At 28.2% G+C, this 19,010-nt stretch overlaps 1 protein-coding gene across 2 annotated transcripts in view; it reads right to left on the bottom strand.

The window, feature by feature from the left end:
* Nrt (Neurotactin) overlaps positions 1 to 19,010 on the bottom strand; it is a 127,905-nt gene that overhangs the window by 47,731 nt on the left and 61,164 nt on the right. Inside the window, exons 2-3 of one of the 2 annotated variants that reach the window (XM_075307966.1) lie at positions 9,871 to 9,907; positions 9,563 to 9,599 (exon numbers count right to left, since the gene is read on the bottom strand). The gene's annotated coding sequence lies outside the window, so the exon portion shown is untranslated. The remainder of the gene's footprint in view (positions 1 to 9,562; positions 9,600 to 9,870; positions 9,908 to 19,010) is intronic. The other variant, XM_075307967.1, reaches the window with a different exon arrangement.

The raw sequence follows: 19,010 nt of genomic DNA on the forward strand, positions 1-19,010 counted from the left end.
CATGTGAAAAGGTAAACATTTTTTACACGAGGAATACAAAAACAAAATGGAAAAATAACTCATTTGTGAATTGACTTTGGATGGATGCTGATCCTAGTGTTGCCTTGTCTTCGAAAAAGAGACAAATAAAAAAAATATGCCATTGTATCCCGTTAACACCATGCACGAGTTTGTTTTTTTTTGTTTACTGTATGGGTTTGTCTGATGATAGAGCGTGCAGTGGGATGAGCGCACGAGTGTATACGAATGCAGCCAACTCTGTAGCACATGTGATACTCGATGAATGATGATAACGTTGTTGAGTTTAAAGGGGAGATCTTTTTAACATCTGTCAGCGAAATTTTACACACGCACGTTGCGTTTACTTTGGTTTTGTTTATATTTCTCATCAAATTCATGTGTATGTGTAATTACATTACATCTAGACATGTGTAGTGTGGATATTTACAAAACAATAATTATCACATACATAGATAGAATGCATCAAATGCTCCACTCTATTGCCGGCACAGTGTATTGGAGAAAGAAATGGTTTGAAATTGAAAATATTGTTAGATAACCTGTACACTGAAAAAAAGCATACTCGGCTCCAAAGATTTTGTCTTTACTTAAAAAAATTTGGTATTGATTCAGAGCCAAAGAAGCGGAGAATACAAGTGAGGATACTTTTAAGACACAATTCTCTTTTAAATTTAGGTTTTGTGTACTTGCTTCTAGGAAGCAAATTTTAATTTTTCGCTTTCTCAGCTTTTTTTCTTCATATGCTATCAAAGTCCTTTAAAAACGAGTTAACGGCAACTTTATTTTCCAAGTAGAAATTATGCTATGTTTGAAGTAAAAAACTTCTTTAAAATAAAGTTTTGAAAAATATGTCCTATATTTGAACGATTTTTTGCTTTGTAGTCAAGATGCAAAAAGACAACAAATTTAAAGACAATTTCATTAAATTTAAAGAATTTTTCTGAATTATTAAAGTCAAGTTGACCTTAGCCTATAATTTTTTTCTTTCATGTTAAGATACCCATTTTTAAGTCAAATCACTTAATTATAAGGACAATACGACTTCATTGAAAAGTTTATCGACTTTTGGACAAGGAAAATAACTTTATTTTAGAGAAATGCGTCTTCTATGCTAAGCAAAATTTGTATTCGTATTTTAAAGACATGAAATCTTTGACCTCACGACAATTTTTTTTCAGTGTAGTTGCAAATTTTGTCAAAATTTTATTTTTAAATAAAATTTTGTAAAAATGTTTATTTTTATAGAAAATGTGGTAAAAAATTTATTTTTATGGAAAATTTTGTCAAAATTTTTATCTTTATAGAAAATTTGGTAAAAATTTTATTTTTATAGAAAGTTTTGTTAAAATTTTATTTTTATGGAAAATTTTGTTAAAATTTTATTTATTTTATTTATTATTTCAAAACTTTATTTTAATAGAAAATTTTCTCAATTTTTTTTATTATAGGAAATTTTGGCAAAATTTTATTTTTATAGAAAATTTTGTCGAAATTTTATTTCTATAGAAAATTTTGTACCTCTTGGTTGGAGAGGAATATTTTCCAAAATCTACCAAAACATGGAGAATTGTAGCAATCCACCAACCAGTAAAAAATCTAAAATTTTTGGTAGAATTCTACCAACTGTGGCAACCGTGCTTCCAATACCAAAAACACTTCTAAATTTCAAGCAAATTGGAAGAAAATTGCGGTTACCATCCTCTCAAGAAGTCAAATCGGGAGATCGATCTATTTGGGGGCTATATCAAAACATGGACCGATATACAAATACTAAATTTGTCACAGCATTTTATAAATTTAAAATAACAGGTTGGCTGATGGCGTCGCTAGCATTAAATGCATATTATTTTTATTTAGTACCAACCTTTAAATGATTCGTGGGGAAAAATACGGTGGAAGCAAAAACTTGGCTTGATATTGAGTTTCCGGACTCTGCCCTAGGGAAATCAACAATAATTGATTGGTATGCAAAATTCAAGCGTGGTGAAAGGAGCACGGAGGACGGTGAACGCAGTGGACGCCCGAAAGAGGTGGTTACCGACGAAAACATCAATAAAATCCACAAAATGATTTTGAATGACCGTAAAATGAAGTTGATCGAGATAGCAGAGGCCTTAAAGATATCAAAGGGACGTGTTGGTCATATCATTCATCAATATTTGGATATGCGGAAACTCTGTGCAAAATGGGTGCCGTGCGAGCTCACATTTGAGCAAAAACAACAACGTGTTGATGATTCTGAGCGGTGTTTGCAGCTGTTAACTCGTAATACACCCGAGTTTTTCCGTCGATATGTGACAATGGATGAAACATGGCTCCATCACTACACTCCTTAGTCCAATCGACAGTCGGCTGAGTGGACAGCGACCGGTGAACCGTCTCCGAAGCGTGGAAAGACTCAAAAGTCCGCTGGCAAAGTCATGGCCTCTGTTTTTTGGGATGCGCATGGAATAATTTTTATCGATTATCTTGAGAAGGGAAAAACCATCAACAGTGACTATTATATGGCGTTATTGGAGCGTTTGAAGGTCGAAATCGCGGCAAAACGGCCCCATATGAAGAAGAAAAAAGTGTTGTTCCACCAAGACAACGCACCGTACCAAAAGTCATTGATAACAATGGCAAAAATTCATGAATTGGGCTTCGAATTGCTTCCCCACCCACCGTATTCTCCAGATCTGGCCCTCAGCTACTTTTTCTTGTTCTCAGACCTCAAAAGGATGCTTGCAGGGAAAAAATTTGGCTGCAATGAAGAGATGATCGCCGAAACTGAGGCCTATTTTGAGGCAAAACCGAAGGTGTACTACCAAAATGGTATCAAAAAATTGGAAGGTCGTTATAATCGTTGTATCGCTCTTGAAGGGAACTATGTTGAATAATAAAAACGAATTTTGACAAAAAAAATGTGTTTTTCTTTGTTAGACCGGGGACTTAGCAGCCAACCTGTTATGTATGCAAGGCGGACATGTTAACTATTTCACCACGGTTGCCTCAACGTTTTTCGCAATGCCTTGTTATTATTTGTAGCGTCAATAAAGTAGCTGACCACATAAAACAATATATTCTCCGGTGGTCTTCATCCAGTAAAAAAGTTGTCTATTAACATCATAGCTTCATCCTTATTATGAAGGTTAGTTTAGGTTAGGTGACAGCCCACTGTATCAGGCTCACTTAGACTATTCAGTCCATTGTGATACCACATTGGTGCACTCCTCTCTTATCACTGAGTGCTGCCCAATTCCATGTTATGCTCAATGGCAAGGGACCTCCTTTTTATAGCCGAGTCCGAACGGCATTCCACATTGCAGTGAAACCACTTAGAGAAGCTTTGAAACCCTCATAAATGTCACCAGCATTACTGAGGTGGGATAATCCACCGCTGAAAAACTTTTTGGTGTTGGGTCGAAGCAGGAATCGAACCCACGACCTTGGGTATGCAAGGCGGGCATGCTAACCATTGCACCACGGTGGCTCCCTCGTCGAAACCCTAACCTCTCTCTTCGAGATGCCGTAAATAAATAAATAAATAAAATTTTAACACAATTTTCTATAGAACTAAAATTTTAACAAAATTTTCTATAGAAATAAAATTAAAAAAAAAATAATAAATTAACAAATAAAATAAAATAAATAAACAAAATAAAAAAACGACCGGTGAGGTGAACCGTCTCCGAAGCGTGGAAAGACTCAAAAATCCGCTGGCAAAGTAATGGCCTCTGTTTTTTGGGATTCGCATGGAATAATTTTTATCGATTATCTTGAGAAGGGAAAAACCATCAACAGTGACTATTATATGGCGTTATTGGAGCGTTTGAAGGTCGAAATCGCGGCAAAACGGCTCCATATGAAGAAGAAAAAAGTGTTGTTCCACCAAGACAACGCACCGTGCCACAAGTCATTTGGGCTTCGAATTGCTTCCCCACCCACCGTATTCTCCAGATCTGGCCCCCACCGACTTTTTCTTGTTCTCAGACCTCAAAAGGATGCTCGCAGGGAAAAAAAGGAGATGATCGCCGAAACTGAGGCCTATTTTGAGGCAAAACCGAAGGAGTACTACCAAAATGGTATCAAAAAATTGGAAGGTCGTTATAATCGTTGTATCGCTCTTGAAGGGAACTATGTTGAATAATAAAAACGAATTTTGACAAAAAAAAGTGCTTTTCTTTGTTAGACCGGGGACTTATCAGCAAACCTGTTACATCTAGATTTCCTATTTCATGAAAATAGGATGCGTATTGCGGTTTCTATGCCCTTGAGAAGTCAAACCGGGAGATCGGTTTATGTGTGGGCTATATCAAACCATGGACCGATATATACATAATGTGACTCAGTTCCATATGACCCTAAATACTTCTAGATTTCAAGTTTCAAGCAAATCGGATGAACATTGCGGCTTTCATGCTCTCAAGAATTCAAATCGGGAGATCGGTCTATATGGGGACTATATCGAAACATGGACCGATATATACCAAATTTAGCACAGATGTGAAGAACATTTTTAAAAGGCTTACATATTTTTCCATTAAGGTAAGCGTAAGGCCTTAACTACAATCCCTTGACTCATTTCCATCCATTCCATGACAAAATTTTGTATAGAAATAAAATTTTGATAAAATATTCTATAGAAATAAAATTTTGATAAAATTTTCTATAGAAACGAAATTGTCTGTAGAATTAAAATTTTGACAAAATTTTCTACAGAAATAAAATGTTTTGACAAAATTTTCTATAGAAATAGAATTTTAACAAAATTTTCTATAGAAATAAAATTTTAACACAATTTTCTATAGAACTAAAATTTTGCAAAAATTTTCTATAGAAATAAAATTTTGCAAAAAAATTCTATATAAATCAAATTTTGCAAACATTTTCTATACACAGACGAAAAAGACCGGTTTTCATATGTTTGGGTGTAAAAATTATATGTTTGGAACTCAAATTGTTTAACACAATATTTTGAAATGCAAGCATATAATGTTCACAAAGTAGCATAACATGTTTGGGACATAAACTGTTTGTAAATATAATATGCTTAGATACAAACATATATTAATTTAGAAATAGCCTATAAACATATATGTGTTTAGAAAGAGAGACAGACCTAGAGAGTATTCTGCAAGTAAAATAATGGAAGTAACTAATTGGCCCCTTAAAAATATATCCACACACAGAAAACTTCATTAAATTTTTTTCTACCAGTGTATGCCCTAAGGTGAAACATAATATGTTGGAACAATACAAACAATATTTTGTTTGGATCAATCCTGAAAATATATATGCTTGAAGCAAAATGTGTTTGGAGTATATGTTACAGAAGCGATTTTTTTTGAGGGCGTAGAAATAAAATTTTGCAAAAATTTTCTATAGAAATAAAATTTTGCAAAAATTTTCTATAGAAATAATTTTCTATAGAAATTATTTTCTATAGAACAATTTTCAATAGCAACAATTTTCTATAGAAATAAAATTTTGCAAAAATTTTCTATAGAAATAAAATTTCGAAATTTTCTATAGAAATAAAAATTTGACAAAATTTTCTATAGAAATAAAATTTTGCAAACATTTTCTATATAAATAAAATTTTGCAAAAATTTTCTATAGAAATAATTTTGTATAGTAAAAATTTTCTATAGAAATAAAATTTTGCAAACATTTTCTATAGAAATAAAATTTTGACATTTTTTATAGAAATAAAATGTTGACAGCCAATTTCAACAACAATTTTCTATAAAAATACAATTTTGCAAACATTTTCTATAGAAATAAAATTTCGAATTTTGCAAACATTTTCTATAGAAATACAATTTTGCAAAAATTTTCTATAGAAATAATTTTCTATAGAAATTATTTCCTATACAAATAATTTTCTACAGAAATAATTTTTTATAGCTACAATTTTCTATAGAAATAAAATTTTGCAAAAATTTTCTATAGGAATAAAATTTCGAAATTTTCTATAGAAATAAAAATTTGACAAAATTTTCTATAGAAATAAAATTTTGCAAACATTTTCTATATAAATAAAATTTTGCAAAAATTTTCTATAGAAATAATTTTCTATAGTAAAAATTTTCTACATTTTCCTATAGTAATAAAATTTTGACAATTTTTCTTAAGAAATTAAATTGTCAGAAAATTTTTTTGTTGGATAAAAAATTCTATAGAAATAAGTTTTTCTGAAAATTTTGATAGGAATACAATTTTGACAAAATTTTCTATAGTAAAAATTTTCTATAGAAATAAAATTTTGCAAACGTTTTCTATAGAAATAAAATTTTGCAAAAATTTTCTATAGAAATAATTTTCTATAGTAAAAATTTTCTATAGCAAAAAATTTTCTACGGCAATAAAATTTTGACAACATTTTCTATAGAAATAAAATTTTGACATTTTTTATAGAAATAAAATTTTGACAAACAATTTCAACAACAATTTTCTATAGGAATAAAATTTTGCAAAAATTTTCTATAGAAATAAAATTTCGAAATTTTCTATAGAAATGAAATTTTGCAAAAATTTTCTATAGAAATAAATTTCTATAGCAAAAAATTTCTATACAAAAAAAATGTTGCAAACATTTTCTATAGAAATAAAATTTTGCTAACATTTTCTATAGAAATGATTTTCTATAGCAAAAATTTTCTATAGAAATAAAAATTTGACAACATTTATAGAAAATTTTTCTAAAAAAAATTTTCTATAGAAATAAAAATTTACAAAATTGTCTATAGAAATAAAAATTTGACAAAAATTTTCTATAGAAATAAATTTTTGCAAAAATTTTCTATAGAAAAAATGTTTTATAGCAAACATTTTCTATAGAAATAAAATTGAACAAAAATTTTCTATAGAAATAATTTTCTATAGTAAAAATTTTTTATAGAAATAAAATTTTGCAAACATTTTCTATAGAAATAATTTTCTATAGCAAAAATTTTCTATAGAAATAAAATTTTGACACCATTTTCTATAGAAATAAAATTTTTACATTTTTTATAGAAATAAAATTTTGACAAACTATTTCAACCACAATTTTCTATAGAAATATAATTTTGCAAACATTTTCTATAGAAATAAAATTTCGAATTTTTCTATAGAAATAAAATGTTGCAAACATTTTCTATAGAAATAAAATTTTGCTAACATTTTCTATAGAAATAAAATTTTGACAACATTTTCTATAGAAATAAAATTTTGCAAAAATTTCCCATAAAAATAATTTTTTATAGCAAAAATTTTCTATAGAAATAAAATTTTGACTTTTTTTATAGAAATAAAATTTTTACAAAATTTTCTGTAGGAATAAAATGTTGACAAAATGTTCTTTAGAAGTAAAAATTTTCACAAAAATTTCTTTAGAATTAAAATTTTGACAAAATTTTCTATAGAAATAAAATTTTGACAAAATTTTCTATAGATATAAAATGTTGACAAAATTTTCTATAGAAATAAAATGTTGACAAAATTTTCTATAGAAATAAAATTTTGGCAAAATTTTCTATAGAAATAAAATTTTGACAAAATTGTCTATAGAAATAAAATGTTGACCAAATTTTCTATGGAAATAAAATTTTTACAAAATTTTCTATAGAAATAAAATTTTGCACAAATTTTCTATAGAAATAAAATTTTGCAAAAAATTTCAATAGAAATAAAATTGTGACAGCTTTGTTTAGCTTTCTGAGATTTGACAATGGTGTCAACTATACACACTTTTATTCCAAAATAGCATTGTATCAGATCAAAATTGTTTTGATTGTTTGCTAGGGTTCATTTTCACACGGCCCTTTAATTGAGAAGTGAGAATGAGCCCTAATTTTATTTTGGGGTCGATTTTCATTTTTCACTAACATTTTGTTGGGGCTCATTTGCATTATGAACGTCGCCTCACATTTGTGGTCCTGTTTCATTTGGGTTTTGGGGCTTATATTTATACCGTCCCCAAAATAGAATTGTTTTCTAATTTTTGGCGTCCTACTTCAATGACATTTTAGGGTTAAATTTCAAGGGGTCCATCCACTAATAAAAACTCCGCAACCCTCAAATCCATTCCCATGGTTTTATACTCTGATAATCTTCTAAAGAAGTCTGCCATATTTATTGAAACGATTTACAGAGTAAATGAGATTGAAATTAGTGTAGCCGTAATTATTTGACCCACTGTGCTCATTTCAACTCGACGAAAGTAAATCGCATTCATCCGTTCTCAATACGTTTTTGATTTCACAAATCTTCTATTGAGGACACAAAAAGGATACGAGAGAGGGTGGTTTTTAGCATTTGCCAAAAGTGGAATATTCTTGTCATTTAATATCCGTCTGTTGTCTATGCCGGCGTCCTTTACATAGAACAATGATTAGATTTATCAGTGTAGATTTGCTAGTTCTCATTTCTCAATAGCTCTAAAGTGTTATGGCCTGAATTCATCGGATGTAGGACATTATTGTTGGATGAAACTATTCATGGTGATATGGCTGTGATTATGTGTCCCGGAAAATTTGTGAAAACTTGCATGCTGCTTGTCTATAGAGTCTCTAGATAGTTTGGCCCGGAAAGGGCGGACAGGCGGCACATGGATCATAATACACGTGCGCGCTGGTTTCTTTTGTGATTTTCTCTTCGTTCGAGCTATATAACGGAGGCGCTCCATGTCCCATTCCATTATCTTATCCCATTATGTTCTGGTGATTTAAGGCAATTTGTCGGAGTGAAACAACGGCATTTTTGTTATGTGACATGGTTGCTGGAACGATGATGGTTGGTTTAGATGAGCCAGCCAAAAGGTACTATCGCCGTATCGTTCTACCACCGATCCCAGCTTAGTTGAGTTGAGATGCGTAATGACATTCTATGCAGTTTTTGTTCGCTTGAATGGAATGAACGTTTGAGGGTAGGCGGTTTAGAGAAAGTTCTCCATGCATCCATTGTCATTCGTAACACTAACATGCTTAGATCACAAAAAGTGAAATGTACAGACTGCCACCAAAGCCAGCAATGCCGTTAATAGCAATCTGAAGTCTTCCTAGGTACGCATTACGCATTTCTTGGGGGGCACCATGAAATACTAATGATGGATTACATGACCATAAGGTGTCCAAGCCTATCACAATACTAATTGGTTTATATTGCTGGGACAGATCATTCCAAAGACAAAGAAACAAAAGGAACCGCACGAGTTCATTATTAAGGGCGATTGGGATGATATTATGAACCACAAGCGCATTGGATTCTTTTCCCGGACATTTCAACACCTAAAATTTATTCTTTGTATTGTCTGGGATATTTTGTGGAGTTCTCTTGGGGGAAACTGTTTTGAATACATTAAATTTTTATGACCCTACTCAAGTGCTTATCACAAAATGTTAAGAACCCATTAACGTAAAATGTGACAAATAAATGGAACATGAACAATGCCATCGTTTTCGTATGCGACCAAAGAATAGGTCAATGATAAAAGGTTTCCTAGATGCAATAGACCAATTGTATACAAAATAGATTTGGAAGTATTTGATTATATCTTGTACTAAACGTAAATACGTACCGATCTTTTTGTTGTATTTAGAAGCGTAGCATGTAATCTAAAACGAAAAAAAAAATTAACATTTAATTAATTTTATTGCCTTAGTTACACACAAAAAAAATATTTTTTGTCTTCAATCACGAAATTAATTGATCCAATTAAGTTTTTATTGAAATGTCTTCAAACCCAGAAATGAATAAAAACCTATTAAAAAATTAATTGATTTTTTTTTTAATTTTTGTGATTGACTTTTGTTTCAATTAAAAAATTTGTTGAATCTATAAAAAAATTTTAATTGATTATATCTTGTACTAAACGTAAATACGTACCGATCTTTTTGTTGTATTTAGAAGCGTAGCATGTAATCTAAAACGAAAAAAAATTAACATTTAATTAATTTGATTGCCTTAGTTACACACAAAAAAAAATATTTTTTGTCTTCAATCACGAAATTAATTGATCCAATTAAGTTTTTATTGAAATGTCTTCAAACCCAGAAATGAATAAAAACCTATTAAAAAATTAATTGATATTTTTTTTTAATTTTTGTGATTGACTTTTGTTTCAATTAAAAAATTTGTTGAATCTATAAAAAAATTTTAATTGAATATTTTTTAAAACTCAATTTTCTTGAGATTTAAATATTTCTTTATATTTGTCAATTTTACTACAAATGTGTCCATCTTGAACTTACGTACACTGGAAAAATATTTATGTGATATGAAAGAATAGGCAACCTAAATAAAAGGATGCGCAATTTACAAAATATTTTACAAAATTTACTATAGAAATAAATTTTTGACAAAATTTACTATAGAAACAAGTAAGGAAAGTCTAAAGTCGGGCGGGGCCGACTATATTATACCCTGCACCACTTTGTAGATCTAAATTTTCGATACCATATCACATCCGTCAAATGGGTTGGGCTATATATAAAGGTTTGTCCCAAATACATACATTTAAATGTCACTCGATCAGGACAGAATTTGATAGACTTCTACAAAATCTATAGACTCAAAATTTAAGTCGGCTAATGCTCTAGGGTGGAACACAATGTTAGTAAAAAACAAGTAAGGAAAGTCTAAAGTCGGGCGGGGCCGACTATATTATACCCTGCACCACTTTGTAGATCTAAATTTTCGATATCATATCACATCCGTCAAATGTGTTGGTGGCTATATATAAAGGTTTGTCCCAAATACATACATTTAAATATCACTCGATCTGGACAGAATTTGATAGACTTTTACAAATCTATAGACTCAAAATTTAAGTCGGCTAATGCACTAGGGTGGAACACAATATTAGTAAAAAAATATGTGAAACATTTAAATCTGAAGCAAAAGTTTATTTATGATTTATCGCTCGATATATATGTATTAGAAGTTTAGGAAAATTAGAGTCATTTTTACAACTTTTAGACTAAGCAGTGGCGATTTTAGGAAAATGTTGGTATTTTTACCATTTTTGTCGAAATCAGAAAAACATATATATGGGGCTATATCTAAATCTGAACCGATTTCAACCAAATTTGGCACGCATAGCAACAATGCTAATTCTACTCTCTGTGCAAATTTTCAACTACATCGGAGTTTAAAATTAGCCTCTGTGGTCATATGAGTGTAAATCGGGCGAAAGCTATATATGGGAGATATATCTAAATCTGAACCGTTTTCAACCAAATTTGGCACGCATAGCTACAATGCTAATTCTACTCCCTGTGCAAAATTTCAACTAAATCGGAGTTAAAAATTGGCCTCTGTGGTCATATGAGTGTAAATCGGGCGAAAGCTATATATGGGAGATATATCCAAATCTGCACCGATTTCAACAAAATTTGGCACGCATAGTTACAATGCTAATTATACTCCCTATGCAAAATTTCAACTAAATCGGAGCAAAAAATTGGCCTCTGTGGGCAAATGAGTGTAAATCGGGCGAAAGCTATATATGGGAGCTATATCTGAAAGTGAACCGATTTGGCTGATATTTTGCAAGTTTTTCGAGACACATAAAATATTCGGATGTACAGAATTTGAGGAAGATCGGTTGATATACACGCCAATTATGACCAGATCCGTGAAAAATATATATGGCAGCTATATCTAAATCTGAACCGATTTTTTCCAAAATCCATAGGGATCGTCTTTGAGCCGAAACAGGACCCTATACCAAATTTTAGGACAATCGGACTAAAATTGCGAGCTGTACTTTGCACACAAAAATACACCAACAGACAGACAGACGGACAGACACACAGACAGACGGACATCGCTAAATCGACTCAGAATTTAATTCTAAGCCGATCCGTATACTAAAAGGTTGGTCTAAGATTACTCCTTCTTGGCGTTACATACAAATGCACAAACTTATTATACCCTGTACCACAGTAGTGGTGAAGGGTATAATAAAATTTTCACAAAAATTTCTATAGATAAAAAAATTCGACAAAATTTTCTATAGGAATAAAGTTTTGACAAAATTTTATATAAGAATACAATTTTGACAAAAACTTTGTATAGGAATAAAATGTTGAAAACATTTTCTATAGGAATAAGATTTTGACAAAATTATAGGAATACAATTTTGAAAATATTTTTTTTTTTTTGGAAATAAAATTTTGCAATATTTTCTATAGAAATAAAATAAGGAGAAAATAAAATGTTGACTACATTTTCTATAGAAATAATAAAATTTTCTATAGAAATAAAATTTTGACAAAATTTTCTATAGAAATAAAATTTTGACAAAATTTTCTATAGAAATAAAAATTTGACAAAATTTTCAATAGAGATAAAATTTTGACACAATTTTCTATAGAGATAAAATTTTGACACAGTTTTCTATAGAGATAAAATTTTGACAAAATTTTCTATAGAAATAAAAATTTGACATAATTTTCTATAGAGATAAAATTTTGACACAGTTTTCTATAGAGATAAAATTTTGGCAAAATTTTCTATAGAAATAAAATTTTGACAAAATTTTCTATAGAAATAAAATTTTGACAAAATTTTCTTTAGAAATAAAATTTTAACAAAATTTTCTTTAGAAATAAATAGAGATAAAATTTTAACAAAGTTTTCTATAGAGAAAAAATTTTAACAAAGTTTTCTATAGAGAAAAAATTTTGACAACATTTTCTATAGAAATAAATTTTTGACAAAATTTTCAATAGAGATAAAATTTTGACAAAGTTTTCTATAGAGATAAAATTTTGACAAACTTTTCAATAGAAATAAAATTTTGACAAAATTTTCTTTAGAAATAAAATTTTGACAAAATTTTCTTTAGAAATAAAATTTTGACAAAAGTTTATATAGAATAAAATTTTGACACAATTTTCTAAGAAATAAAATTTTGACAAAATTTTCTATAGAAATAAAATTTTGACAAAATTTTCTTTAGAAATAAAATTTTGACAAAAGTTTATATAGAAATAAAAAGTTTGACAAAATTTTCTAAGAAATAAAATTTTGACAAAATTTTCTATAGAAATAAAATTTTAACAAAATTTTCTATAGAAATAAAATTTTGACAAAATTTTCTATAGAAATAAAATTTTGACAAAATGTTCTGTAGAAATAAAATTTTTACAAAATTTCTATAGAAATAAAATTTTGACAAAATTTTCTTTAGAAATAAAATTTTGACAAAATTTTCTATAGAAATAAAACGTTGACAAAATTTTCTATAGAAAGAAAACTTTGACAAAATTTTCTTTAGAAATAAAATTTTTACAAAATTTTCTATAGAAATAAAATTTTTACAAAATTTTCTTTAGAAATAAAATTTTGACAAAATTTTCTTTAGAAATAAAATTTTGACAAAATTTTCTTTATTTTACAAAATATTCTATAGAAATAAAATTTTCACAAAATTTCCTATAGAAATAAAATTTTTACAAAATTTTCTATAGAAATAAAATGTTCACAAAATTTTCTATAGAAATAAAACTTTGAAAAAATTTTCTATAGAAATAAAATTTTTACAAAATTTTCTATAGAAATAAAATTTTGACAAAATTTTCTTTAGAAATAAAATTTTTACAAAATTTTCTATAGAAAAAAAAAATTTTACAAAATTTTCTATAGAAATAAAATTTTTACAAATTTTTCTATAGGAATGAAATTTTGACAAAATTTTCTATAGAAATAAAACTTTGACAAAATCTTCTGTAGAAATAAAATTTTTACAAGTTTTTCTATAGAAATAAAGTTTTGACAAAATTTTCTACAGAAATTAAATTTCGACAAAATTTTCTATAGAAATAAAATTTTGACAAAATTTGCTATAGAAATTAAATTTTGACAACATTTTCTATAGAAATTAAATTTTGACAATATTTTCTATAGAAATAAAATTATGACAAAATTTTCTATAGAAATAAAATTTTGACAAAATTTTCAATAGAGATAACATTTTGAGAAAGTTTTCTATAGAGATAAAATTTTGACAAAATTTTCTATAGAGATAAAATTTTGACAAAATTTTCTATAGAGATAAAATTTTGACAAAATTTTCTATAGAAATAAAATTTTGACAAAATTGTCTACAGAGATAAAAGTTTGACAAAATGTTCTATAGAAATAAAATAGAAATAAATAGAAATGAAATTTTCACAAAAATTTTCTATAGAAATAAAATTTTAGCAAAATCTTCTATAGAAATAAAATTTTAACAAAATTTTCTATAGAAATAAAACTTTTACAAAATTTTCTATAGAAATAAAACTTTGACAAAATTTTCTTTAAAAATAAAATTGCTACAAAATTTTCTATAGAAATAAAATGTTTACAAATTTTTCTATAGGAATGAAATTTTGACAAAATTTTCTTTAGAAATAAAATTTTTACAAAATTTTCTTTAGAAATAAAATTTTAAAAATTTTTCTATAGAAATAAAGTTTTGACAAAATTTTCTACAGAAATTAAATTTTGACAAAACTTTCTATAGAAATAAAATTTTGACAAAATTTGCTATAGAAATTAAATTTTGACAAAATTTTCTATAGAAATAAAATTATGACAAAATTTTCTATAGAAATAAAATTTTGACAAAATTTTCAATAGAGATAACATTTTGAGAAAGTTTTCTATAGAGATAAAATTTTTACAAAATTTTCTATAGAGATAAAATTTTGACAAAATTTTCTATAGAAATAAAATTTTGACAAAATTGTCTACAGAGATAAAAGTTTGACAAAATTTTCTATAGAAATAAAATAGAAATAAATAGAAATAAAATTTTCACAAAATTTTCTATAGAAATAAAATTTTAGCAAAATTTTCTATAGAAATAAAATTTTAACAAAATTTTCTATAGAAATAAAACTTTGACAAATTTTTCTTTAAAAATAAAATTGATACAAAATTTTCTATAGAAATAAAATGTTTACAAATTTTTCTATAGGAATGAAATTTTGACAAAATTTTCTATAGAAATAAAATTTTGAAAAAATTTTCTATAGAAATAAAACTTTGACAAAATTTTCTTTAGAAATAAAATTTTGACATAATTTTCTATAGAAATAAAACTTTGACAAAATTTTCTTTAGAAATAAAATGTTGACATAATTTTCTAGAAATAAAATTTTGACAAAATTTTCTGTAGAAATAAAACTTTGACAAAATTTTCGTTAGAAATAAAATTTTTACAAAATTTTTTAAAGAAGAAAATTTTGTAAACATTTTCGATAGGAATGAAATTTTGACAAAATTTTCCATATAAATAAAATTTTTACAAATTTTTCTATATATAGAAAATTTTGAAAGAATTGTCTATAGAAATAAATTTTGAAAAAATTTTCTATAGAGATAAAATTTTTACAAAATTTTCTATAGATATAAAATTTTGACAAAATTTTCTATAGAGATAAAATTTTGACAGAATTTTCTATAGAAATTCAAAACTTAAAAAAAAGATATAAAGATAAAATTTTGACAAAATTTTCTTTAGAAATAAAATTTTGACAGAATTTTCTATAGAAATCCAAAACTTTAAAAAAAGATTTTTTTATTTGGGTTGCAATGTCAATAGTTTTTTCGGTGTAGTTACTGCCAGTTAAGTTTACAATATCCCATCAGAGTTACCTTTAATAAGAAGATTTCAGCGTGGGCTTATTTGCAAACTCTTTTTCCTTGTTGGGTGAAGTGAAATAAATGCAAGATTGGATTTCTGCATTTCCTTTGCCACAATGACTTTTTCAATTTCCTTCACAAGGTGATGGTCTTCTCGAATGCGTTCGTTAAGTCAAAAATTAATTTCTTAACATCCCATAAATTTATTTTATTCCTCCAAAGTGGGGGTGGATGAATACGAGTAATAACATAATAACAATTAATAGATCTTTAAGATAAGCATCAAGCATTAACACACATAACAATACATCATACAGTGAATGGATGTGACCCTCAAAGATAGTGCTGAGCTCATGACCACCAAGATGAGGTCCCACTTTATACACATAGAACATTCTCTACTATTTGTTGGATAATTTATTTCATTTTTTCCCCTTGGTGATGATGCGTAGGGGCAGCAGAAAACTGAAGGATAGCTAAAGATGTCAATGATGTGGTTGTGGATTTATTTCCTCCATCTCCAATTCCTCCTTCTCCTTTGTCATTGTTCCCCAATGGACAATTACTTAACAATGGCTAGAGGGCCAGTGTTCTTCATACTGGCTGGCAATTGATTCGACGATTCTACTAAAATGATGTGGGTTTCGGTTAAAAAAGAATTCCACAAAAAAGACTAACACATTAGCTTGCGGAGAGTAAGGGTGTTGATTTTTTTTTGTATTTTAAGTTTTTGTTTCTTTATTCTGTGAACCTTTGTTCTCCAAAGGCTCACTATTGCTTAACAACTATGGAAGTAAGTAGAAAGAATATAACTGCTGAGTGTTCCATTCCCATAAACATGAGCGACCTTCTTCTTCTGTATTCAGTTCATTTGCTAGAGTTTATTGTGATTTAGTGTAGGGCTAATGTTACTTTTGCCTCTGTGAAGCCCTTCAAATTTCGTATTGTACCTTTTTTGTCAACGCCTTTTGAAACGATTTACTGAAGAACCAATGTAATCGGAAATGTAATGGGAAAACAGTTGATTAGCTTACTCTAGTATGAAATTTTGATTTCGTTGGGAGGTGAACATACAAAAAAAAAAAAAAAAAAATATTGACGTAAAATTAAAGTATATTCAACCTAAATTTCAGTACACCCAATTTACACAATATTATTTTTTTGAAAACATTTGTCTCAAAATAAAAAAAAAATTGAACGGAAAGAAAGTTTATAATCTTTACTTTAAAAATTGTTTGCATGCAGTGTAGGATAGGATAGAATCTTTGAAATTTGCATCTCTCCGTTAAAGGCCGCGGTATGAAAATGGGCCCAGGAAAATCAGTGCCAAAACCGATATGTAACAGGGCCATAAATGTGAGGGCGACTCTTCACAATGCATATGAGCATGAAAATCGACCCCAAAATAAAATTAGTGCACATTTTCACTTTTGATTTAGAAGACCGTCTGAAAATTGAACCCTAAGTGATGGAAAAATATAAAGTTTTAAGACAAATACAAAAATAATAGGAGAAACACAAAAACAATCAAATTTCTATAGAAATAAAATTCTGACTAAATTTTCTATAGAAATAAAATTTTGATAAAATCTTTTATAGAGATATAATTTGACAAAATTTCCAATGGAAATAAAATTTTGGCAAAATTTTCTTTAGAAATAATATTTTGACAAAATTTTCTTTAGAAATAATATTTTGACAAAATTTTCTATAGAAATAATATTTTGACAAAATTTTCTATAGAAATAAAATGTTGACAAAATTTTCTATAGAAAAAAAAAATGTTGACAAAATTTTCTATAGAAATAAAATGTTAGGTTAGGTTAGGTTAGGTGGCAGCCCGATGTATCAGGCTCACTTACACTATTCAGTCCATTGTGATACCACATTGGTGAACTTCTCTCTTATCACTGAGTGCTGCCCGATTCCATGTTAAGCTCAATGACAAGGGACCTCCTTTTTATAGCCGAGTCCGAACGGCGTTCCACATTGCAGTGAAACCACTTAGAGAAGCTTTGAAAACCCTCAGAAATGTCACCAGCATTACTGAGGTGGGATAATCCACCGCTGAAAAACTTTTTGGTGTTCGGTCGAAGCAGGAATCGAACCCACGACCTTGTGTATGCAAGGCGGGCATGCTAACCATTGCACCACGGTGGCTCCCAAAAATAAAATGTTGACAAAAATTTTCTATAGAAATAAAATTTTGACAAAATTTTCTATAGAAATAAAATGTTGACAAAAATTTTCTATAGAAATAAAATTTTGACAAAATGTTGTATATAACTAAAATTTTGACAAAATTTTCTATAAATATCAAATTTTGACAAAATTTTCTATAAATATAAAATTTTGAAAAAAAAAATTATATAGAAATCAAATGTGACAACATTTTCTATAGAAATAAAATTTGAATAAACTTTTCTATAGAAATAAAATTTTGATAAAAATTTCTGTAGAAATAAAGTTTTGAAAAAAAAATTTTTATAGATATAAAATGTTGACAAAATTAGCAATAGAAATAACATTTTGGCAAAATTTTGTTGGTTTGATATACACGAGTCCTCGAAATGTATATGCAGCTTTCACAAGTCCTTTTTTCTTCAGTCGTATGGCGTCTTGCAAAAGCTGATAGTTTGTGTTGGAACTATTCTCATTTATATAGTATTTTGAATTGGAGTTAAACCCAATATTATTGAGTGTCAATTGATGATTGTTGGTTTTTTTATACGCTGCTACTGATTTGAGCCAAAAGTTCTTATCATATGGGGACAAAAATTTGGCAATTATAACACCATCAGGCGAATTTATAGTTTTTGTGTTGTTGCGATTTTGGGGACGGTGTATTGATTTAATTTGTGGAGGTTTTATACTCATAGAGGTACAAATTGTAACAAATATGTTATTCAGGTCTTCCGCTTTTTGGTAAGGAATTCCGTTAATGCGAATTTCACAAGCCACCTGAGAGTTTTCTTGTCTTAATAGGGCAATTCGGAGATCTTTAATATCCGATTTTAAAAAGTTTACTTTATTGTCCTTCTTTTCTAAATTTGAAATACGTTCTTTTAAATTTATTACATCCGTTGTAAGTTCAGCCAATCTTTTATCGAAATTATTCATCAATCATTCTTCGGTCTCTCTTAACATCAACTTAAACTGGTTCATTAATCGTTCACTCAATTTATCAAAGCGATCATCAAGCATTTGCATTATCCGAAATGGTGAATCGGAGAGACGGGGTGTTTTTAGCAGGTTTCCAGTGAGAGAGTGACGAATGGAACTCTCTCTGTTACGCTTGGGAGCTTTGGTATCATGTGTGATATTGTCATTGTCAACTGAAAAATCTGTTTGAGTGACATCAGCTCCATTTGAAATATCCATTATGAAAA

Source organism: Haematobia irritans, chromosome 4 (genome assembly GCF_050003625.1).
Source record: "Haematobia irritans isolate KBUSLIRL chromosome 4, ASM5000362v1, whole genome shotgun sequence".
Classification (NCBI taxonomy): domain Eukaryota; kingdom Metazoa; phylum Arthropoda; class Insecta; order Diptera; family Muscidae; genus Haematobia; species Haematobia irritans.